Raw genomic sequence first — 13,154 nt, forward strand, 5'->3', positions numbered from 1 at the left:
GCAGCCCTTGTCCACAGAGTCCCTGCAACGCGCCAGTCTCGAGGCCAGTACATCTCCAGGAGAAGGGGCAGCAGCGGCCCTTGTCGTCCCACTGCTACAGGGGCCGTCAGCACCCTTCGCCCACTTGCCACATCCCTGCTCCCCTTGAGAGCCGGATTTCAATACATGGCTCCCAGAGGCCAGCACAGCCATTGGGGACCACTCCCAGGCAGAGAAGAGGTCCTCCCAGCTGTCGCTAGAATTGCTTGTTCTGAGCCTCACTTCCTTCCTCCAGAACATGGTGGTCAGGAAAGTGTCAACCTCAGAAGGCCGTGGAGGAGCCGCTGCGAGACGCACACACACGCCTGGGCCCAAGGGAGCTCTGTGGCCTCCACACTTCTCACCACATGTCTCGGGCCGCTGAGCGATGACTATGGTAGCAGCTAATGTTCCCTCTTCCTTCCTTCCCGCGGCAACCCCCAGCTGGTACAGGACCCCCGTCCTGAGTTGTCCTCATTCCGGACAGAGACTGGCTCAGGACACAGCCCCAGGGTCTTCCCTGCACCCCCCGCACCTGCACCCCTGCCATTGGCCCAGACCCCAGGACCGTGGTGAGGAGAGATGAAGCAGCCCCGAGAGCTGCCCGAGTCATCGTGGCCCCGAGTGGCCCTGAGGTGGCCAGAGCTTGGCCCCTTGGACTCTCTCCCTGTAATCAGAGCCTGCCAGTGGTCCTGCCGTTGTGTGGGATGGCCGTCCTCCCCACAGCCACGCAGGTGCAGAGAGGCAGCACTCAGGGAGAAGAAAGCAGAGAGGCACAGCCCTGACACCCGGAGGCGGTAGAGACGGATGCTGACAGTTGGCCCACCCTGCTGCTGCCCGTCGGAGGTGTCCAGCCACTTCCTGCCTGGGGTCTGGGAAATGCCCCTCCATCCTTTATGGCTTGAGTGCATTTTAATGGATTTCCCCTACTTACCCTCAAAGAGCCTGACTGAAGACAGGTCCTGTCCAGCAGGGTTTTGCAAGGATTCCCATCAAGCCCAGGTTGGTGCCAGAAGTGTCCTGGGCCATAGGGTCAGAAACCACCTGAGCACAGAGCCAGTGACCAAGCATCTAGATTCTGGATCTACTACTCAGGGGCTGTTCCCTCACCTGTAAAACAGAGACACCCATGATTCCTGTGGTCTTCACAGAGCGGGGGGGATGGGGGGATGTGTCACCTGCAGGATGCTTGTCAGACAGAGCTGCTATGATGGTCGTTTGAAGCCCATGACACCCCTGCAGCAGCACAAGACACCCCTCCATGCACTAGACCAGAGCCAGGACTACATGGTCACCTCCTGTAATGTTTATGCCAACCCGGTGGGGAAGGAATGACTGCTACCCCATTTTACAGATGGAGAAATGGAGGCCCAGAGAGCCATGGTCACAGAGCTGGTAACCAGGCACTTGGATAAAAACTACAGTCTTTGTGGCACCAAAGGCTCTTCTGCTGCATGCTCGGTGTCCCTTTATCTTCCAAAGCACTTACGACTCCTCATCCTAAACTCTAGCTCCTGACTTGAGGCAGCCACACAGATCATCACGATCCAGAGCAAGCCGGGTCTTCCCTTGGGCTTCTAATTTCTCACCTGGAACATTCTTCCCCATCATATACCCTTGAGCTCGCTCCCTTGCTCTGTTCACCTCCTGGGAGGCCACCCCTGACCCCAGCCCACCGCACCCCCTGAAGCCAAATTCTGTTTCTGTGGGTTTTTGCTCATCACTGTCCCTCCCACTGGACCAAACATCCACTCAGCCACTTGATGTGTCTTCACAGTGAGGTCTGTTCCTGGCACCCAAAACAGTGCCTGGAAAATAGTAGATATCCAATAAATATACGCTGAGTGGAAAACACATGAAACCATCAAATAAATGTACATGACCTACTATAGCTCTTTCACTAATGTCCAGCTGAGGTCATTCATTCCCTTAAACATTCACCAGCACGGGCCGGCCTGGTGGCGCACTGGAAAGTGCGCCACTTGGGAGCGTGGCAGCGCTCCCGCCGAGGGTTCGGATCCCATGTGGAGACCGGTTCCGCTCACTGGCTGAGCACAGTGCAGGCGCGACACCGAGGGTTGCGATCCCGTTACCGGTCAGTAAAAAAAGACAAAAAAGGAAAAAAAAAAAAAAAATTCACCAGCAGGACGGGGAGAGGGATGAAGAAGGCTCAGTGCCGTCCTCCCAGATGCCATCGGGACCCCCAAGACCAGCGGCACTGATTCAGCTCTGTCGCCCTGGGGAGGAGGGGGTGTAGAGCAGCCACAGCCTGTGTTTTGGGGCCACATTGATCCCCAGTTTTGCCCAACCCTCAGCTTCTCTAAGGCCACCTGCCCTGGACACGTTGGTCTGGGGAGACCCAAGGGAGCCCCAGAGCAGCCAGGAAAGTGCCACCCCAAAGGGGGGTTGGCCAGGTCTCTGGCAGTAAGTCACCGGTCCCCTCCTGGGGCTCCAGCCGAGCCCCTTAACAGGGAGGGCCTGGACCCCTGGCACCGGAACCTCAGCACTCCCATGGGCAGGACAAAGAGCTCACCACCCCAGTCTGGAGTCCTGGGAGTCTCACCATGCTTGTTTACAGGGCTGTGCTCCAAGCTCAGATTAATAAAATGGGGGATTGTTGCCACTTAACAAATGTGCTGTCCAGTACCGGATCTCAGAGGCAGAACCACCAAAGCAAGAAAATAAATCAGAGGCCCACGCGGTGCAAAGTCTGAGACCTGTCATGGTTCCACTGTTACCAGTGAGGGGAGGCAGGAGGGCACCTGCGGTGGACACGTGCCCCTTCCCCACAGCCCCACCAGGTGGGCCCTGCGTGCCCTGCCCAGCCTTCACCTAATCAGCCAGGCTTGCAGGAAGGACCAAGTCCCCGTGGAACAAGTAGCCATGGAGGGGCAGGCCGGCACCATGGCGACCTAGAGAGAAGGCGCGTCAAGGGCCAGCATCGTGAAGCCCAGGGCAGGATGGGGACTTGGCACTTGGAGGGTTTGGGACTTCCTAGGGCAAAGCGGTCCTATAGAGCAGGGCCAAGTCACAAGAGGAAGGGGTGAGGGGCGCTGGCTGGTAGGAAGGTGGAGGCCCCAGACAGCAGCGGCTCTGGCAGTGGGAGGGAGGGTGTATAGGACAGGCGATGGAGAACGTGGGGTGGGGGGAGGCAGACGTGAAGACGCTGGGGTGGGGGCGCAGGGCTGTGGTCTGGGCTGGGGCAAAGGTTCATCCAACGCACACAGCAAACCCACAGCCCCAAGTGCAGGAGAACACACCCCCCACTTTCCAGGGCGGCCCCTGGCACGGGAGCGCTTCTGCACTTGGCCTTCAGACCCCCCTCCCACCCTGGACTCTGCAAGGACCTTGCTGGAGGTGGGGCCAAGGAAGGGAGTGTAAGTCCTGCAACAGACTCTCTTCCACGTGGTCACTGTGGGGCCTCCACACAGCAGGGGATGGACCCCAGGGACAACACTGGCATGGTTCCCACAGGACGAGGCCAGAAGTACCCGAGGGTGCCCTCCTAGGGTCAGATTTCCCAGGGAACTGAGGGCCTCCAGAGGGTCCAGGCTTACCCAAAGCCCAGGCCACAGCAAGCCTGGTGCCCTGGGTCCTTTCCTCCCCTTTCAGCTGCAAATGCCATAAGCCCAATTCCAGCATCAGTAAGCAAAAGAGAGCTACTGACAGGAAGGACCAGCGGTCAGCTCTCTGTTGCTCTCTCCTGTGAGCACCCCGGCCCCAGAGCTATCAGGCCATGTGCAAGGCGGCATGTCCACTCATGCACAGTGACCCTGGATGACCAGCAGGTGGGCCAGGCCCCTGGGAGCCCCCCAGCTCCACCGTCACTGAATGATAAGCCTGATGCAGTCTCACCCTTGGTTTCCTCCCCTCCTGACTGGGTGACACAGATGGCCATTAATTCAGGCAGCCACTAGTCCCATCTCTGTGCGAGGCCCCACATTAGGAGCAAGAAGATGTCATGAACAGGTGGGGGATGGGGGGTGGGAACAAGCACCCACTCCATTCCCAAGGTCATCTGGGTGGCCAGGAAGAACCTGCAGGGACCTGTCTAGCCCACCCTTGACCCTCTCCAGTTGGGTCCAGGGTCCATCTCCCAGGGGAAGCTTCCCCCATGTGCTCCTTGTCCTGGCTGGGAGCTGGCTTTTGGGAGGTGGAGTCCCTCTCTGATGGATGCTGCCAGCTAACAGGAGGTCTCTCTGTCATCCCCCTCCGCGCCCCCATCTAAGGTCAGGCAGGCTGGAGACGCTGAGTTCTCAGGACTCACACTTAAGTGAGGACCACTTCCCCGTAATCACGGCTGGTCAGCAGCTTCCCGTTGGTCCCACAGCCAGAGCCCATGAAGACGGGCATCCCGCTCTGCTCAGGGCCAGCTGCCAGCCGCCCCTGAGATGGAAAGGACTCCAAGTGCAGGGAGGACGCCTGTGCCCAGCCCTCACCATGAAGGCTGGCATTATCGCTCCAGTTAGAATCCAAGGACCTTTTCCCCAGCTGCCCTTTTTTCTCTTTGAAACCTTTATGATGAGAGCTTCCTTCGGGCTGTGGACTATCAGCCTCCCGGGGCCTCTGCAGGCCACCCACCCCCTGTGCCTCATTCTGCAGAAATGCCCCCCACGTCCTTGGCAGCACCCCCACAGATGGCTGAGGGATTTGTCACTCCCAACATTGCAAAGGGATTTTTCTAAAGCCTTAAGAAACGATGACACAACAATAGATATCCATTGTGGAAAATTCTGAAAGATAAAGAAAAACAGAAAGAAGATCTTATAACCGCTGTCAAGGGGTAACCTCTCTTAACTTCTTGTCAAACGTCCCTCTGACTTTTTTTTCTTCACATCAGAACACATCTTCTAGGGACTCCATCCACATATTCTGTTCTGCTTGAGGCTTTTGTCTCTTAAAACTCTTCCCTGTCGATAGACAGAAGTCAGCGTCCTCACTGTGATGGTCTGTACTGTGTTTGTTTAATGGAATGGATTACCTGGTTTGGGATATTTTGGTTTTTCCCAATTTTTCATTATTACGTATATCACTGTGACAAACAATCTCATTTCCTCAAATTTTTGCACGGGTATCTGATTTTCCCCCCCAGGGATAAATTCCTACAAGTAGATTCTGGGTCAAAATGCTACACTTTTGACACGTGCTGCTGTGAGAATTTTCTAGTTTATTTCTGTTGGGGACAGAAAACTCAGAACCTGAGAAAAAAGCTCTGACCTAAAACTGATTATTTCAAAGAAGTTGTGGAACATCTGCCTCCCCCCACCCCTTCCCAGTTGCAGCTGGGGAGAGACAAGAGCAGCCGGAATAGTAATTATGTGTCAGGCCTGGGGTGACATCTCCTCCTTTGGCTGCCTTGTTAGCAGGTGAAATTGGAACTCTAAATGAGCAAGTCCCCTCCTAGTGCCCTGCTTAACTGGAAGGTTCCTCGCCCCAAAGTGGGTGGTGCCCGGTGCCGGGGCCCACAGAACACGGAGGCAGCTGCTGGCGGCCTGGCCCAGCCCTGCATGCAGGGCACAGCAGACCCCACACCAGGTGGACTCCAGACATCTCTGGTTGAAGCTACCTTGTGAGAGTCTATTCTAGAAATGGACAGTGATATGGGGAAACTTGTCCCTTCAGCCAGATGGACAAAGAGTGCAGCTCCTCATCCTCATCACCATCGTCTGACCTGGGCAGACTTGGGGTTAAAAGAGAGCTGTGTGGGCCACAGAAGCTACTTCACCTTGATGTGCCTCAGTTTCCCCATAGTGGGTCAAATAGTGACCCCCAAAATATGTGCCCACTTGCACCCTCAGAAGGGGACCTTATTTGGAATAAGGGTCTTTGCAGATATAATTAAAGTAAGCATCTCAAGATGGGATCATCCTGGGTTAGGGTGGGCCCTAAGTCCAATGAGAGTGTCCAATGAGACACAGGGGAGGAAGCCACATGAAGATGGAGGCAGGGGTTGGAGCGATGCAGCCACAAACCAAGAAATGCCCAGAGCCACCAGAAGCTGGAAGAGACAAGGAGGGATCCTCCCCTAGATCCCTGGAGGGCACGTGGCCCCGCTGACACCTGCCAGAGACGCTGGAGGGGAGACGGGGCCACATTGCTGCTGAGAGCTGGGGGCAGTCAAGGGGGCTTGGAATAAAGGCAGGGGGTCCAAGCAGGGACTTCCACAGCCTTGTATGGAGGTCACCTGGGAGCAGCAGGAGCAGGTAGAAGGGGGAAGCCGGGGTATGGCTGGGATGTTCAGGTGGGGGGCGCTGGGGGCTGAGCCACAGTCCAGGCAGGAGGATGCAGAGCAGGATACCAGCACTGGTCTTCAGGACTTGGGGTCTGCTTGAATGCCTCCCTGCCCTTACCTCAGTTTCCCCAGGCCTTCCTGCCCTACCAGCCTGAATAGCTGCCCCTGGAGCTATTGTTGGGCTCTGGGGATGCAGAGTGAGACTGAGGACCCCCCCATCTGCCTGATACATCCCAGGCAGCCATTTTTCAAGGGACCATTTTCTGAGGGCCCTCCCAGTGTCAACCCATGTGGGGCACCAGGTACCCCAACCCCTGGAGCTCCAGCCCCACACTCCCTGTCCTGGAGTAGTTGAGGGCCCTCTCTGGCCTGAGGGAAGAACAGAAGCCCCAGGGCATGAGGACCCCCTGCTGAGGGTGAGGGAGCTCAGCTGGCGCTGGCCCTGCACAGCCTCCTGCACCCAGCCTGCGCGGCTGCCCTTTGAGCCATGGGATTAGTATTCACTCCAGGTCCCCCAGCTCTGAAAGCTCTTGTTCCCTCCAATGGAGAACAGCCAAGATGCTGGGGCAGGGGGTGGTGCTCAGTGCAAAGTTACCCCCCAACCTACACACACTGAGGACCCTCACGCTGCTGTCCCTCCTGGCAGCACCCCAGTCCCTCCCACCCCCACTGCGCAGGCTCCCTACAGGCTCAGCCAAAGCTGGGGGAGGAGTGTGGCGGGGTCTAGGCCTCCAGGAGGGGTTGTCTGTCCATCTCTTTGTCTGCCTGTCTCTTTGTGCCTATGTCTCTGTGTCTCTCTGTCTCCCTTTCTGAGGGTGTGTCTCTCTGTCTATCTGTCTCTCTGTTGGGGTCTCTCTCTCTCTGCCGCTGTCTCCCTCCCCAATTCCCACAGGTTGCCTCTCAAACAGAAAAAGGAAAATCATGCCAGGCACGTGGGAGACATTTGCTAAAACAAATGCGCTGTCCCTGGGCAGAGGCCCCACGCCCGGCCCCCGCACCCTGCAACATCTGTCCCTGTCAGGTCCATCTTGACTCTGAGCTGCCTGTAGACGTTCCCACAGCCCCTGAATTTGGACCCCAACAACAACAGAGCTCTGTCATTGGTGCTCAGAGCAGGGCGCTCACTGGCCGGTGGGGCAGGTGGTGATGGACAGACTGGGGTCTTCAGGCCTGAGCTGCACCTGCGCAGCCACTGACCCCAGATAGACAGGCTGCCTCCCCTCTCGAGCCCCCATCTCCTCCACTCTAAAACGTGGTTATAAGATTGATGGGACTAGCCATGAGGAGGGCACCCAGGGGCAGGAATGCAAACAGTCGGTGCTCGGCGCCCTTGAAGATATCTGACTGCACAGCAGTCCTGCCCAGCACATGCCAATCAGCTCATCTTCGGTGGACATGGGCCTCGAAGGCTCCATGTTTGGTCATCTGGCCAGGGTGGCCACCCCAGGGAGACCCACTGCCCTTCCTCCATCCTGGTCCCAGGCTCCAGCAAGGGAGACCCAGGGAGACCTAGAGTCCATCGGGAACATGCACTGGGGGTCAGACCCTCTGCTGGCCTGTGAGGAGGGGAGCCCCTGCCCACGCAGAGCCCTGCCTGAGGGCCCCAGTTTTGTGGTCAGCAATGAGGCATCAGAACCCCCTGGGATGGTCTTGCCCTCGGGCCTGGGAGTGCAGGAGAGGTCTATAGTGGCTGTGGTCTTCCAGAAGAGCCGGCTGCGTGGGCTGCCACCTTGCCTGGCCTGGAAGGGCTGGGGGGGCCTGTGGGAGCTGCAGAAGCCTGTGGGGGCTGGAGATTCAGGCAGCTCCCCAGAGAGCACCGTGGCTGGTGTCGGAGCTCCGAAACTGGCTGCCCTCAGGGCCACGAGCACCCTGCTTTCAGTGAACCCCAACCTCAGCATTTCCCATATCAGGAAACCGCATCATCCTGGCCTCTCCCTCTTCCTCCTCCATGTGCCCACTGTCACCAAGGAGCATTTAGTCAACCTCCAAAATATCTCTTGCCTGTCCCCAGCCCCAACCAGCTGCCCGGCCTCACCTGGTGACCACTCCAGCCTCCCTGTAGCCCCTTCCAAGACATGCACCCAACAGTGAGCCTTTCAAAGACTCCCCTTGCTTTCAGGGTAAAGTCCAAACTTCTCACTGGTGCCCACAATGCCCACTTTCACCAGCCATTAGTCACGTCCCCTTTGCTCTGTCAGTCCCTTTCCCACTTCTGGGATCCCTCTGCCTACAAGGCACCCCTCCTCTCCTGGCACCCCAGGGTTTCCTAAATTGGGATGAAGTCCCGACCCCGTCCAGGGCCACGGGAGCTCTGGCCGCCATCCCCCGCTGCCCTCCCGCCTGCCGGGCCTCCCCGTCCTCTCTGGCCCCCAGGCCTTCGCCCGGGCTGTGCCTTCCTCCTGGAGCACCGTCCTCCTCCCTCTGCCTGCACGACTCCCGCTCTACAGTTAGGCTTTGGGCCAACAGTTGCCTCTTCCCAGGAGCCCTCCTATCATGCACCTTCGTTGACACTTACAATTACCTGGTCAGTGGCTGTCCTTGGCTGGGAACCGCACACCGGGCGGTGGGGGCATCGGCACCTCTGNGGCTGCCTCCCCTCTCGAGCCCCCATCTCCTCCACTCTAAAACGTGGTTATAAGATTGATGGGACTAGCCATGAGGAGGGCACCCAGGGGCAGGAATGCAAACAGTCGGTGCTCGGCGCCCTTGAAGATATCTGACTGCACAGCAGTCCTGCCCAGCACATGCCAATCAGCTCATCTTCGGTGGACATGGGCCTCGAAGGCTCCATGTTTGGTCATCTGGCCAGGGTGGCCACCCCAGGGAGACCCACTGCCCTTCCTCCATCCTGGTCCCAGGCTCCAGCAAGGGAGACCCAGGGAGACCTAGAGTCCATCGGGAACATGCACTGGGGGTCAGACCCTCTGCTGGCCTGTGAGGAGGGGAGCCCCTGCCCACGCAGAGCCCTGCCTGAGGGCCCCAGTTTTGTGGTCAGCAATGAGGCATCAGAACCCCCTGGGATGGTCTTGCCCTCGGGCCTGGGAGTGCAGGAGAGGTCTATAGTGGCTGTGGTCTTCCAGAAGAGCCGGCTGCGTGGGCTGCCACCTTGCCTGGCCTGGAAGGGCTGGGGGGGCCTGTGGGAGCTGCAGAAGCCTGTGGGGGCTGGAGATTCAGGCAGCTCCCCAGAGAGCACCGTGGCTGGTGTCGGAGCTCCGAAACTGGCTGCCCTCAGGGCCACGAGCACCCTGCTTTCAGTGAACCCCAACCTCAGCATTTCCCATATCAGGAAACCGCATCATCCTGGCCTCTCCCTCTTCCTCCTCCATGTGCCCACTGTCACCAAGGGGGCCACGAGCACCCTGCTTTCAGTGAACCCCAACCTCAGCATTTCCCATCTCAGGAAACCGCATCATCCTGGCCTCTCCCTCTTCCTCCTCCATGTGCCCACTGTCACCAAGGAGCATTTAGTCAACCTCCAAAATATCTCTTGCCTGTCCCCAGCCCCAACCAGCTGCCCGGCCTCACCTGGTGACCACTCCAGCCTCCCTGTAGCCCCTTCCAAGACATGCACCCAACAGTGAGCCTTTCAAAGACTCCCCTTGCTTTCAGGGTAAAGTCCAAACTTCTCACTGGTGCCCACAATGCCCACTTTCACCAGCCATTAGTCACGTCCCCTTTGCTCTGTCAGTCCCTTTCCCACTTCTGGGATCCCTCTGCCTACAAGGCACCCCTCCTCTCCTGGCACCCCAGGGTTTCCTAAATTGGGATGAAGTCCCGACCCCGTCCAGGGCCACGGGAGCTCTGGCCGCCATCCCCCGCTGCCCTCCCGCCTGCCGGGCCTCCCCGTCCTCTCTGGCCCCCAGGCCTTCGCCCGGGCTGTGCCTTCCTCCTGGAGCACCGTCCTCCTCCCTCTGCCTGCACGACTCCCGCTCTACAGTTAGGCTTTGGGCCAACAGTTGCCTCTTCCCAGGAGCCCTCCTATCATGCACCTTCGTTGACACTTACAATTACCTGGTCAGTGGCTGTCCTTGGCTGGGAACCGCACACCGGGCGGTGGGGGCATCGGCACCTCTGTCCGTCCCCGTCGGCGCCCAGTGCAATGCCCAGCCCGCAGTGAGCACTCACCCGAGGCGGCTGTGTTGCCACCCGTCACAGCATCACTAGCGTGTTCCCATCTCTGCACACGCCCAGCACCGTGCCTGCGCAGCCGTCACACTCTGAGCAGACACGGCTCCCTCCGGTCACACCCGCACACGCACACACGCACCCACACGTAGGTGTGCACACGCAGAGGCACTCACACTCGGACTGGCTCCCACCTACACCGCACGCCTGTGCCCATGCGCCCGCCCGTGCACACCGCCCTGAGCCCTCACTCCACGCACACGTGTCACACACAGAGCCAGGCAGACTTGCTCACGCCGTCCCAGAGACGTCACTCCAACAGACGCCGGGAGCACGATAACGTGAGCTGCTGTTGGCCGCCTCTGCCTGCCAGTGTTTGCCAAGCAGTTTCCATAGCAACACATCTTGGCTCTGACAGGAACCGAGGAGTGTGAAGAAGAGGGTCCCCACGGAGGGGTGAGACAGGAGGTCTCTGCGTCCTCAGGCTCCCAACAGGCACAGAGGACTTCCACAGTGGAGACACCCCCCCACCCCAAACTAGGCTTGCACCCTGAAAGGGAGGCTCTGGGACTGTCTCTCTGAGCTGCCTGGCATAGAAGCTAACTTAGGTCATTCAGTCATTCAACAAACCTTCTGGGAGAGCCACTCCATGCTGGCGGCTGGGGCTACAACACTATCTAAGATATGGGCTCACAAAGTCCTGAGGCTGAACTATTGTCCCCACCACCCCACTGATGGCCCCATCCTAGGAAGGTCAGTCAGTGGTTCCCTGAGCACCAAGGTCCAACCACCCACCTTCTCAGAGGTTGAACCCGTGAAGCGAGGAAACTGGGCTCCCCCTCTGTTGTAGACCAATTGCAAAAGTGACCCCAATTCTCCATCCCTCCCTGAATTGTCATGCCCTTTTCCATGTGACTCTGTCCCATCTTCTATCAAGAGGTGGAGTCTATTTCCTCATCCTTCAGTCTGAGCCTGTCTTATGACTTGCTTATGCCAATAAAAGGTGAGGGATTGTGCGAGTCCTAAGCTTAGGCCTCAAGGGACATGCATGTTTCTGCCTGCTCTCTCTTGGACTCCTGCTCTAGCATGAGAGCAACCTGGGCTGGTCTGCTGGAAAGTGAGAGAGCACACGGAGCCTGGGCTGTCCTACCTTAGGCCATCTGAGACAAGCCAGCTCCTAGCCCATCCACCAGCTGACTACAGATGCGTGAGTGAACCCAGTCAAGATTAGTTCAGCCTAGCCCAGAGCAGCCATACTGCCTGGCTGGCCCATAGACCCTTTAGAAATAATAAAATGTTGTTGTAAGCCATCTGTTTAGGGTTATTTGTTACAAAGCACTAGCTAACTGATACATCCTCTTTCTAGGGCCCTGGTCAGCAATCACCCAATTTCATACAGTAGGCACATGCTGAATGCCATAAAAGCTCCCTAAGGATGTAGAGAACCAGGCCAGAGTGAGGGCTGGAGTTTGCCACCAGTGCCATGAGCTAGACCAGAGAGGCCTGAAGGGTAGAATGTATGGGAGGGGGTTTCATGTCCATAGCAGGAGCCACTAAAGTGAAAGCTCAAATCTCCACTGGCTTGCTATGCCTCAGTTTCTCCACCTGTGAAATGGGCCCATAGGTCTGTCCTGCCTCCCAGGGCCAACTAGTAAGGTAATGTCTATGTTAGCTATACACAGATCTACTATGTGCCAGCCTATGCTGGAACCCAGACATGGAGATGCAACATACAAGGCCCATCGCTGCCTTCTAGGAGCCCACAACACTGAGAGGGTGGCATTACAAGTCCCGGCTTAGAGATAGGAAATTGGCATAAGAGGATCAGTGACTTGCCCAAGGCCCAGGACACACAGGAGCAGGTGGGTTTGGCCACCAGTACCAGGCTGGATCTGAGCTTTTCATTCTTTTAATGTGTTTCTCACCATGGACACCCATTTGGAAATATTTTACTTCCCGAGCTAACTACACTTGCTGGGTAATCACTGGTGTGAGTGTTCAGTCTATTCACTGAGGACCATGGTTCGTGTTCCTGCCTAGCGGGGCATCTGATAAGCAGAGCCCCCTCCCTCTGAGCTCCCAGACCCTCTGGAAGAGCCTTGTATCTGAACCATTCAATCTTCTCCCAGAACTTAGCCTAATAGTTACCCACTATCTTGTCAGCTCTTTGGTGTTCCTAAGGTGGTGTTTTTAAATACTTTATTCAGCATGTTTCATTGTTTGCAGTGAGATGGCTGGTCCAGACAGGCCAGCCTGCTTTCACTGGAAAGGAAAGACTGCACGGCAACCGTGCTGACATCCAGCTGCTGCACCTTGACTAGGAGTACCAGCCAATGTCCATTCTGACTGGCTAGTGCTCTTTTTCCCAATACCACCAAACTTGGGCTTTCGTTTGATGGCCTTGTGTGGAAAGGGGGACGGGACTCAGAGCCAGTCCCACCAAAAGTGGGGAGCATTACAGAAGAACCCTCCCTACCTCAAGAAACTTGGGCTTTCGTTTGATGGCCTTGTGTGGAAAGGGGGACAGGACTCAGAGCCAGTCCCACCAAAAGTGGGGAGCATTACAGAAGAACCCTCCCTACCTCAAGCTGAAAAACTAAAGGGTTACACTCTTAGGGTGAGAAGGAATCAGAATTAACCCTGCTCCCTCTGTTCTATTCTAAACCTCAGGGAACTATGAGGGAGGTGGACTTGGTGCTGAGAGAAGCAAATTCAAAATAAAGGGAAAAAAGTTCCTGAGAAGTTTGACCTACAGATCTGCTCTTGCACAGATCTGAGA

General features: G+C 57.2%; 1 protein-coding gene across 3 annotated transcripts in view; it reads right to left on the bottom strand.

Moving 5' to 3' along the window:
• AMZ1 (archaelysin family metallopeptidase 1) overlaps window positions 1–8,834 on the bottom strand; it is a 33,404-nt gene extending 24,570 nt beyond the window's left edge. Inside the window, exon 1 of one of the 3 annotated variants that reach the window (XM_008566732.1) lies at window positions 8,766–8,834. The gene's annotated coding sequence lies outside the window, so the exon portion shown is untranslated. Of the gene's footprint in view, window positions 1–952; window positions 1,123–8,765 lie in introns of those variants that run through there. The other 2 variants (XM_008566731.1, XM_008566730.1) reach the window with 2 other exon arrangements.
• Window positions 8,835–13,154: the final 4,320 nt, after the last annotated feature.

Source organism: Galeopterus variegatus, unplaced genomic scaffold (assembly GCF_000696425.1).
Source record: "Galeopterus variegatus unplaced genomic scaffold, G_variegatus-3.0.2 Scaffold267, whole genome shotgun sequence".
Lineage (NCBI taxonomy): Eukaryota > Metazoa > Chordata > Mammalia > Dermoptera > Cynocephalidae > Galeopterus > Galeopterus variegatus.